We start from the raw sequence: 9,995 nt of genomic DNA on the forward strand, positions 1-9,995 counted from the left end.
CCTCCTCCATGCCACCGCCTCCTCCTGGACCCTCCTCCATGCCACCGCCTCCTCCTGGACCCTCCTCCATGCCACCGCCTCCTCCTGGACCCTCCTCCATGCCACCGCCTCCTCCTGGACCCTGCTCTATGTCTCCATCACCTTCTTCTGGACCCTGCTCCATGCTAGCACTATCGCTTCCTCCTGGACCCTCCTCCATGCTGCCGCCGCTGCCTCCTCCTGGACCCTCCTCCGTGCTGCCGCCTCCTCCTGGACCCTCCTCCGTGCTGCCGCCTCCTCCTGGACCCTCCTCCGTGCTGTCGCCTCCTCCTGGACCCTCCTCCGTGCTGTCGCCTCCTCCTGGACCCTCCTCCGTGCTGTCGCCTCCTCCTGGACCCTCCTCCGTGCTGTCGCCTCCTCCTGGACCCTCCTCCGTGCTGCTTCCTCCTCCTGGACCCTCCTCCGTGCTGCTTCCTCCTCCTGGACCCTCCTCCGTGCTGCTTCCTCCTCCTGGACCCTCCTCCGTGCTGCTTCCTCCTCCTGGACCCTCCTCCGTGCTGCTTCCTCCTCCTGGACCCTCCTCCGTGCTGCCGCCTCCTCCTGGACCCTCCTCCATGCTGCCGCCTCCTCCTGGACCCTCCTCCATGCTTCCGCCTCCTCCTGGACCCTCCTCCATGCTGCCGCCTCCTCCTGGACCCTCCTCCATGCTGCCGCCTCCTCCTGGACCCTCCTCCATGCTGCCGCCTCCTCCTGGACCCTCCTCCATGCTGCCGCCTCCTCCTGGACCCTCCTCCATGCTGCCGCCTCCTCCTGGACCCTCCTCCATGCTTCCGCCTCCTCCTGGACCCTCCTCCATGCTGCCGTCTCCTCCTGGACCCTCCTCCATGTCTTCACCGCCTCCTCCTGGACCCTGCTTTGTGCCTCCACCACCTCCTCCTCCTCCTCCTCCTCTATCTAGACCCACATCACATCTATCTCTTCCACCAGCAGATCAGGGAAGAATTGGATTTTCCTTGCAGACTCCTTACCGGGACTTCCGTGGGGATCCAATATTTTGGATGAAAAAGTGTATGTGATGTGTGTCTGTAGGAGCGGGGAGGACCCTGCAGGACGTGAGTATTCTGCAGACCCCTGTGTGCCTTACCCAACGCTCCTGGAGATACAGGGGGCATCCTGCCCGTTATACAGATGGTGTCAGCTTAGACTGCAAAGGATGAAAATGCACAACATTTCTCACAGTGCTGCATCTCTGTGCACCGTATCACGTCCCCCCGTCGAGTGCAGAACAGTTATAAACCTAAAAAAGGGTCTAAAACGTTACCAATATGCCCCCAAAATTGTCTGCATCCTCTGTTACAGTAGAGACGTCCTCTTAATAATAAATTTGCTGCTTTGTGTCTCACTAAGGATTAAAACTACGTCTTGATTTGTCCTAACTGCACAATCGGAGCTGGGGGAGGATTGATAGTGGGGAGGGTCCGGACATGATTTTGTGAATCCTTAGCTAACCTCATAGCTTATCTTACACATCCAGAGCAGCAATCACACTTCTGCTGGTTTATGGTGAGCTCTTGGGTTGCAGGACTGACATTGGTGTGCTGCCCCCTAGGGGTTCAGGGTTTGGACAGAGCTTTGCTGCTCTCTGCATTCTGAAAGATGGACGGCCCGATTAATTTTTGCATTCGCGCCCATTTTTTTTGGTCTTTTTTCTTTGCGCCAGTCCCTTCTTCTATCGTGCGCCTTTTGTTATGTCTCTTTTGTGTGTTCGCCTGTTTCTTTGGTTTTTTCATCTTCGTCATTGTGAGCGGGCTTTGGAGTTTCCATATTTTTTTGGTCAAATTGTGCAACTTTTTTTTGTGCTAAAAAGTCACAAGAAAACGTAAAAAGCATTTTTTATTTTGCGTAAAATTCATGAATCACCAGCGACATTATGAAGAATTTGGTGCAAAAATTGAACAAACAACAAAAGACAAAAAAGAAAAAGTGACTTCACGGAAACTGCAGATGAATCGGGCGCGTAGTTTTGACACCGGGCAGCAAGATGACAGAACCCACCCGCAGCTCAAATTAATGAAGACCCTGTAGTTTCATGACTGAAGACCACGCCCGGTCATCTTGTTACAAAACGATAATTTTGCAAAAAAAAAAAAAGTCCTCAAACATAAGTGTAAAATCACGATAATGGGAATGTGCGATGTCCTCGCAGCTCGTTACATCGGGCGAGGAAGCGTTTTACTCCTTTCCCTTTTCAGCGGTCTGCGTGGTGTGAATGTGTGCGAGACTTAGGATGGCGCTGGGCTCCAGGACACTCCTGCCACCTGCTGGTTGGAGGAGGTAATGCGCTGGGCTGCAGGACGCTCCTGTCACCTGCTGGTTGGAGGAGGTAATGCGCTGGGCTCCAGGACGCTCCTGTCACCTGCTGGTTGGAGGAGGTAATGCGCTGGGCTCCAGGACGCTCCTGTCACCTGCTGGTTGGAGGAGGTAATAGGGAATGTGCATCGAACCTGTGGAGAGAGAACAATGGCCGAGATCTCACCACGGCTGTCATTCTGGGTCCGGGGGAAGGGTGGTGGTCGCTCATCAGATCCTTCATTCATCCATCGCTCTGCAGTGTCCCTGCACCGTGACGAGCCCCGGATTTATTGGGACTCTTGTCCCTTAAATTTGTGATGCCCAGAATCCGAGCCAAACCTTTCACTGAGGGCACGAAGCAGAAAGTCCTGTTGGCCTGAAAATGGCACAGAATAGAGATCTTCATGTTTTATCCTCCAGTCACCTCCAGAGCTGCACTCACTATTCTGCTGTTGCATCATGTCTTATCCTCCAGAGCTGCACTCACTATTCTGCTGTTACATCATGTCTTATCCTCCAGTCACCTCCAGAGCTTGCACTCATTATTCTGCTGTTAAATCAGGTCTTATCCTCCAGAGCTGCAATCACTATTCTGCTGTTACATCGTGTCTTATCCTCCAGTCACCTCCAGAGCTGCACTCACTATTCTGCTGTTACATCAGGTCTTATCCTCTAGTCACCTCCAGAGCTGCAGTCACTATTCTGCTGTTACATCGTCTTATTCTCCAGTCACCTCCAGAGCTGCACTCATTATTCTGCTGTTACATCAGGTCTTATCCTCCAGTCACCTCCAGAGCTGCACTCACTATTCTGCTGTTACATCATGTCTTATTCTCCAGTCACCTCCAGAGCTGCACTCATTATTCTGCTGTTACATCAGGTCTTATCCTCCAGTCACCTCCAGAGCTGCAGTCACTATTCTGCTGTTACATAGTGTCTTATCCTCTAGAGCTGCAGTCACTATTCTGCTGTTACATCATGTCTTATCCTCCAGTCACCTCCAGAGCTGCACTCACTATTCTGCTGTTACATCAGGTCTTATCCTCCAGTCACCTCCAGAGCTGCAGTCACTATTCTGCTGTTACATCTTGTCTTATCCTCTAGTCACCTCCAGAGCTGCACTCATTCTGCTGTTACATCATGTCTTATCCAGGTCACCTCCAGAGCTGCACTCACTATTCTGCTGTTACATCAGGTCTTATCCTCTAGAGCTGCAGTCACTATTCTGCTGTTACATCGTGTCTTATCTACGTCACCTCCAGAGCTGCAGTCACTATTCTGCTGTTACATCAGGTCTTATCCTCTAGTCACCTCCAGAGCTGCACTCATTCTGTTGTTACATCATGTCTTATTCTCCAGTCACCTCCAGAGCTGCACTCACTAGTCTGCTGTTACATCATGTCTTATTCTCCAGTCACCTCCAGAGCTGCACTCATTATTCTGCTGTTACATCAGGTCTTATCCTCCAGTCACCTCCAGAGCTGCAGTCACTATTCTGCTGTTACATCAGGTCTTATCCTCCAGTCACCTCCAGAGCTGCAGTCACTATTCTGCTGTTACATCTTGTCTTATCCACGTCACCTCCAGAGATGCACTCACTATTCTGCTGTTACATCAGGTCTTATCCTCTAGAGCTGCAGTCACTATTCTGCTGTTACATCGTGTCTTATCCACGTCACCTCCAGAGCTGTACTCACTATTCTGCTGTTACATCAGGTCTTATCCTCCAGTCACCTCCAGAGCTGCAGTCACTATTCTGCTGTTAAATCAGGTCTTATCCTCCAGTCACCTCCAGAGCTGCAGTCACTATTCTGCTGTTACATCGTGTCTTATCCTCCAGTCACCTCCAGAGCTGCACTCATTCTGCTGTTACATCATGTCTTATCCACGTCACCTCCAGAGTTGCAATCACTATTCTGCTGTTACATCATGTCTTATCCTTCAGTCACCTCCAGAGCTGCAGTCACTATTCTGCTGTTACATCGTGTCTTATCCTCTATAGCTGCAGTCACTATTCTGCTATTACATCATGTCTTATTCTCCAGTCACCTCCAGAGCTGCACTCATTATTCTGCTGTTACATCAGGTCTTATCCTCCAGTCACCTCCAGAGCTGCAGTCACTATTCTGCTGTTACATCTTGTCTTATCCACGTCACCTCCAGAGATGCACTCACTATTCTGCTGTTACATCGTGTCTTATCCTCCAGAGCTGCAGTCACTATTCTGCTGTTACATCATGTCTTATCCACGTCACCTCCAGAGTTGCAGTCACTATTCTGCTGTTACATCATGTCTTATCCTCCAGTCACCTCCAGAGCTGCACTCACTATTCTGCTGTTACATCAGGTCTTATCCTCTAGAGCTGCAGTCACTATTCTGCTGTTATATCGTGTCTTATCCACGTCACCTCCAGAGCTGCACTCACTATTCTGCTGTTACATCAGGTCTTATCCTCTAGTCACCTCCAGAGCTGCACTCACTAGTCTGCTGTTACATCATGCCTTATCCACGTCACCTCCAGAGCTGCAGTCACTATTCTGCTGTTACATCATGTCTTATCCTCCAGAGCTGCAGTCACTATTCTGCTGTTACATCGTGTCTTATCCTCCAGAGCTGCAGTCACTATTCTGCTGTTACATCCCGTCTTATCCTCCAGAGCTGCAGTCACTATTCTGCTGTTACATCAGGTCTTATTCTCCAGAGCTGCAGTCACTATTCTGCTGTTACATCATGTCTTATCCTCCAGAGCTGCAGTCACTATTCTGCTGTTACATCCCGTCTTATCCTCCAGAGCTGCAGTCACTATTCTGCTGTTACATCCTGTCTTATCCTCCAGAGCTGCACTCACTATTCTGCTGTTACATCAGGTCTTATCCTCTAGAGCTGCAGTCACTATTCTGCTGTTACATCGTGTCTTATCCACGTCACCTCCAGAGCTGCACTCACTATTCTGCTGTTACATCATGTCTTATCCTCCAGTCACCTCCAGAGCTGCACTCACTATTCTGCTGTTACATCAGGTCTTATCCTCTAGAGCTGCAGTCACTATTCTGCTGTTATATCGTGTCTTATCCACGTCACCTCCAGAGCTGCAGTCACTATTCTGCTGTTACATCAGGTCTTATCCTCTAGTCACCTCCAGAGCTGCACTCACTAGTCTGCTGTTACATCATGCCTTATCCACGTCACCTCCAGAGCTGCAGTCACTATTCTGCTGTTACATCATGTCTTATCCTCCAGAGCTGCAGTCACTATTCTGCTGTTACATCGTGTCTTATCCTCCAGAGCTGCAGTCACTATTCTGCTGTTACATCCCGTCTTATCCTCCAGAGCTGCAGTCACTATTCTGCTGTTACATCAGGTCTTATTCTCCAGAGCTGCAGTCACTATTCTGCTGTTACATCATGTCTTATCCTCCAGAGCTGCAGTCACTATTCTGCTGTTACATCCCGTCTTATCCTCCAGAGCTGCAGTCACTATTCTGCTGTTACATCCTGTCTTATCCTCCAGAGCTGCACTCACTATTCTGCTGTTACATCAGGTCTTATCCTCTAGAGCTGCAGTCACTATTCTGCTGTTACATCGTGTCTTATCCACGTCACCTCCAGAGCTGCACTCACTATTCTGCTGTTACATCAGGTCTTATCCTCCAGTCACCTCCAGAGCTGCAGTCACTACTCTGCTGTTACATCAGGTCTTATCCTCCAGTCACCTCCAGAGCTGCAGTCACTATTCTGTTGTTACATCTTGTCTTATCCTCTAGTCACCTCCAGAGCTGCACTCATTCTGCTGTTACATCATGTCTTATCCACCTCACCTCCAGAGTTGCAGTCACTATTCTGCTGTTACATCGTGTCTTATCCTCCAGTCACCTCCAGAGCTGCAGTCACTCTTCTGATGTTACATCGTGTCTTATCCTCCTGTCACCTCCAGAGCTGCAGTCACTATTCTGCCCTTATATTGTCTTATCCTCCAGTCACCTCCAGAGCTGCAGGCACTATTCTGCTGTTACATCATGTCTTATCCTCCAGTCACCTCCATAGCTGCACTCACTATTCTGCTGTTACATCAGGTCTTATCCTCTAGAGCTGCAGTCACTATTCTGCTGTTACATCGTGTCTTATCCACGTCACCTCCAGAGCTGCACTCACTATTCTGCTGTTACATCAGGTCTTATCCTCCAGTCACCTCCAGAGCTGCACTCACTATTCTGCTGTTACATCAGGTCTTATCCTCTAGTCACCTCCAGAGCTGCACTCACTAGTCTGCTGTTACATCATGCCTTATCCACGTCACCTCCAGAGCTGCAGTCACTATTCTGCTGTTACATCATGTCTTATTCTCCAGAGCTGCAGTCACTATTCTGCTGTTACATCATGTCTTATCCACCAGTCACCTCTAGAGCTGCACTAATTATTCTGCTGTTACATCATGTCTTATCCTCCAGTCACCTCCAGAGCTGCACTCACCATTCTGCTGTTACATCATGTCTTCTCCACGTCACCTCCAGAGTTGCAGTCACTATTCTGCTGTTATATCATGTTCTACACTGTTCACACCCAGAGCTGCAGTCTCCTTTCTGCAGATGGACACAGCCCAGGTTTAGCTCTGCGGATTTCCATTGCTGGAGAGGTCTCTCTATCGGTACCGCGTCCTCCGTCTCCCACGCTGCTCCTCTCCTGGGCTCACATTGTGCAGGTACAGGACCAGTTGGAGCTCTGAGGTGCTTTGGCTGAGAACTAGCAGGAAACGAGCAGAATTGTGAATGCAGCTCTGGCTGTGAGCAGAGCATAATCCCACTGCCCAGACTACTCACCATATCGGTGCAGAATGTAGAGGATGAGGCTCATGTTCACAAGGGAAATGAGTATGAGGAGGAGGAGGAGCGCGTCTGTACAGGGGGCTGCACATCTCCTGGGGACTGGGGGGTCCGCGCTCGGTGGGGATGGAGATTTCGCTCTTTGTCCATCTAATATGAAGAGGCGGCACATGAGAAGGAGCGGAGAACCTCACCGAAGTGATAGAAATGAATCTGTCACAGTACAAACTAAATGGATATCCGACCTGACGAGGCCGTTGTACTTACTGTGGAAATGCAGGTCATAACTGCTGCTGTGTAGTCCTCACATTACAATGAACGGGATTGATTAGGCAGGGAACCTTCACATAGCATGATACGGCCATTCTGGCACAGACTTCCATAATAAGTACAGCAGCATCACCAGGTCTAAGCGATCGATTTAATGCAGTTGTGTGAAGTCTGTTGACAGATCCGCTGTAATGTCGGACCTGGGGTCTTTGCAGACAGGAATGTTCCCATTCACTGACAGCAAGAAAGAGGCGGCGTTACCTCTGCGGTCTGTAAGGAAAACGCAGCCAATCAGAGCACAGCGCTCATTCCTGAACTGCGGAGCTAAAATGAGAGCTGCGCTGTGATTGGTTGCTATGGGTAACTAAGGCACCTCTCAGTCTGTGGGGAAATGATGACCCGGCCTGCTGGGAGTTGTAGTCCTGCTGCACGCTGTTTGTGGTGGCACTTACCTTCCTCTTGTGGGGTCTCCGTGTCTGGGGGGGCGCTGTGCAGGTCACTGATGGAGTCCACGGCCAGCAGGCCCACGTTCCCCCTAGTGGCACTGGCCGGCGGTCGCAGGGCACAGATGGGCGCGTTAGCCATGAGGCCGGCGACTAGTGGTAGAAAGATGGAGGGCAAGGAGCAGAGGGCCGGGGAGCGCCGCCCGGAATACGGAGGATATAAATAGCCCAGGAACGTCCCCCCGCATACATACCACAGAGACCGCCGCACAATGCCGAGGCATTGAGTGTCTACAGGGACGGCATCTGGGAAAGCTGGGTGACGTCCGCCACACGGGAGCCCGGGAAAGCTGGGTGACCTCCGCCGCGCGGGAGCCCGGTAAAGGTGGGTGACATCCACCACGCGGGAGCCCGGGAAAGCTGGGTGGCATCCAAAACACGGGAGCCTGGGAAAGGTGGGTGACCTCCGCCACACGGGAGCCTGGGAAAGCTGGGTGACCTCCGCCGCGCGGGAGCCCGGGAAAGCTGGGTGGCATCCAAAACACGGGAGCCTGGGGAAGCTGGGTGACATCCGCCACACGGGAGCCTGGGGAAGCTGGGTGACATCCGCCACACGGGAGCCTGGGGAAGCTGGGTGACATCCGCCACACGGGAGCCTGGGGAAGCTGGGTGACATCCAACACAGGAGCCTGGGGAAGCTGGGTGATCTCCGCCCTGACCACTGGCAGCAGAGCCTGTAACATATATGTGGGCTGACGTCTGCAGCGGTGTCCGGCGGGGCCTCTTCTATAGCGGGTCCTGAGGATGTGGCGCAGATGGAGCCAATGTTTCCCCCTTATGGTGGTTGATCAGGATCAGCCAAACTGCTCTACCCCAAGAAATTAGGATGAACCACAACTTACACAGTTTTAGGCGCTCCCTAAAAACACCTGTTTAGGGCGGCCTATCGCTACCCTAATCAAAGTCCTTTTATATTCTTATAGCCCATTCATTATTTCTCCAAGGATAAGTCTCCACCGCATCCAAAAGCACCACAGATACTGGCCGGTGACTGCAGAGACTGGCCGGTGACTGCAGAGACTGGCCGGTGACTGCCGAGACTGGCCGGTGACTGCCGAGACTGGCCGGTGACTGCCGAGACTGGCCGGTGACTGCCGAGACTGGCCGGTGACTGCAGAGACTGGCCGGTGACTGCCGAGACTGGCCGGTGACTGCAGAGACTGGCCGGTGACTGCCGAGACTGGCCGGTTACTGCCGAGACTGGCCGGTGACTGCAGAGACTGGCCGGTGAGAGCTCCTACAGCCTTTATCTACCCCTCATCCCCTCCAGATGGCCGGACCATCATTGGAGATAAGCCCCTGGACTTTGTGTCACCCCCCTCATTGTAGATTGTCAGCTCTTACGAGCAGGGTCATCATTATTATTACTTTAATTACTGTATTATCTTTAGCTGTTACTGATGACTGTTGTATATGAACCTCTGAATTGTAAAGCGCTGCGGAATATGTTGGCGCCATATAAAGATTATTATTATTAAACATAAGTTCTCTTTCAGAAACAGCGCCACCTGCTGCTCATGAACTGTATCTGCTAATGCAACGCAGCCCCATGGAAGCCAATGGTGCAGCGCTGCAATACCACACAGCTCCCAGGGGCGGCGCTCTTTCTGTAATCCCGGAGAAGCCTACTACCAGGGTGTGCACACGTGGCTGATGCACTATGGATCTTTTGTCCTTATTAAATAGCGTGGGATCCGCGGTGAATTGTCAGCGAGACCCCTGCTGGGACACGTAGTTCCCCCTCTCAGTGACATTTCTGATCTTATGGTTCCTCCCCCAGAAGACGACAAGATTTTAATTTTTTAATCTTTATTATCAGACATCTGTGGCCAAAAATATTATTAAAACTGACTATAAAAATCTGCAGATAAATTAATGTGATAAGGCAGCCATGATATACGGAGCGGGGGAGGTGCAGGACACCACCTAGAGGCGGGTGACGGAAGAGCAGAGGATTCACCCTTCAAGTACCCAGGACATAAGAATATTCATCATTTCTGCTCCTGGGAAAGCTGGGTGACAACAAATATGGCCGACTTCAGAGCAGACATCCAGCGGACCTTGAATCCTG

This window comes from Phyllobates terribilis, unplaced genomic scaffold (genome assembly GCF_046119375.1).
Source record: "Phyllobates terribilis strain yellow unplaced genomic scaffold, ASM4611937v1 Scaffold_8__6_contigs__length_399053987, whole genome shotgun sequence".
Lineage (NCBI taxonomy): Eukaryota > Metazoa > Chordata > Amphibia > Anura > Dendrobatidae > Phyllobates > Phyllobates terribilis.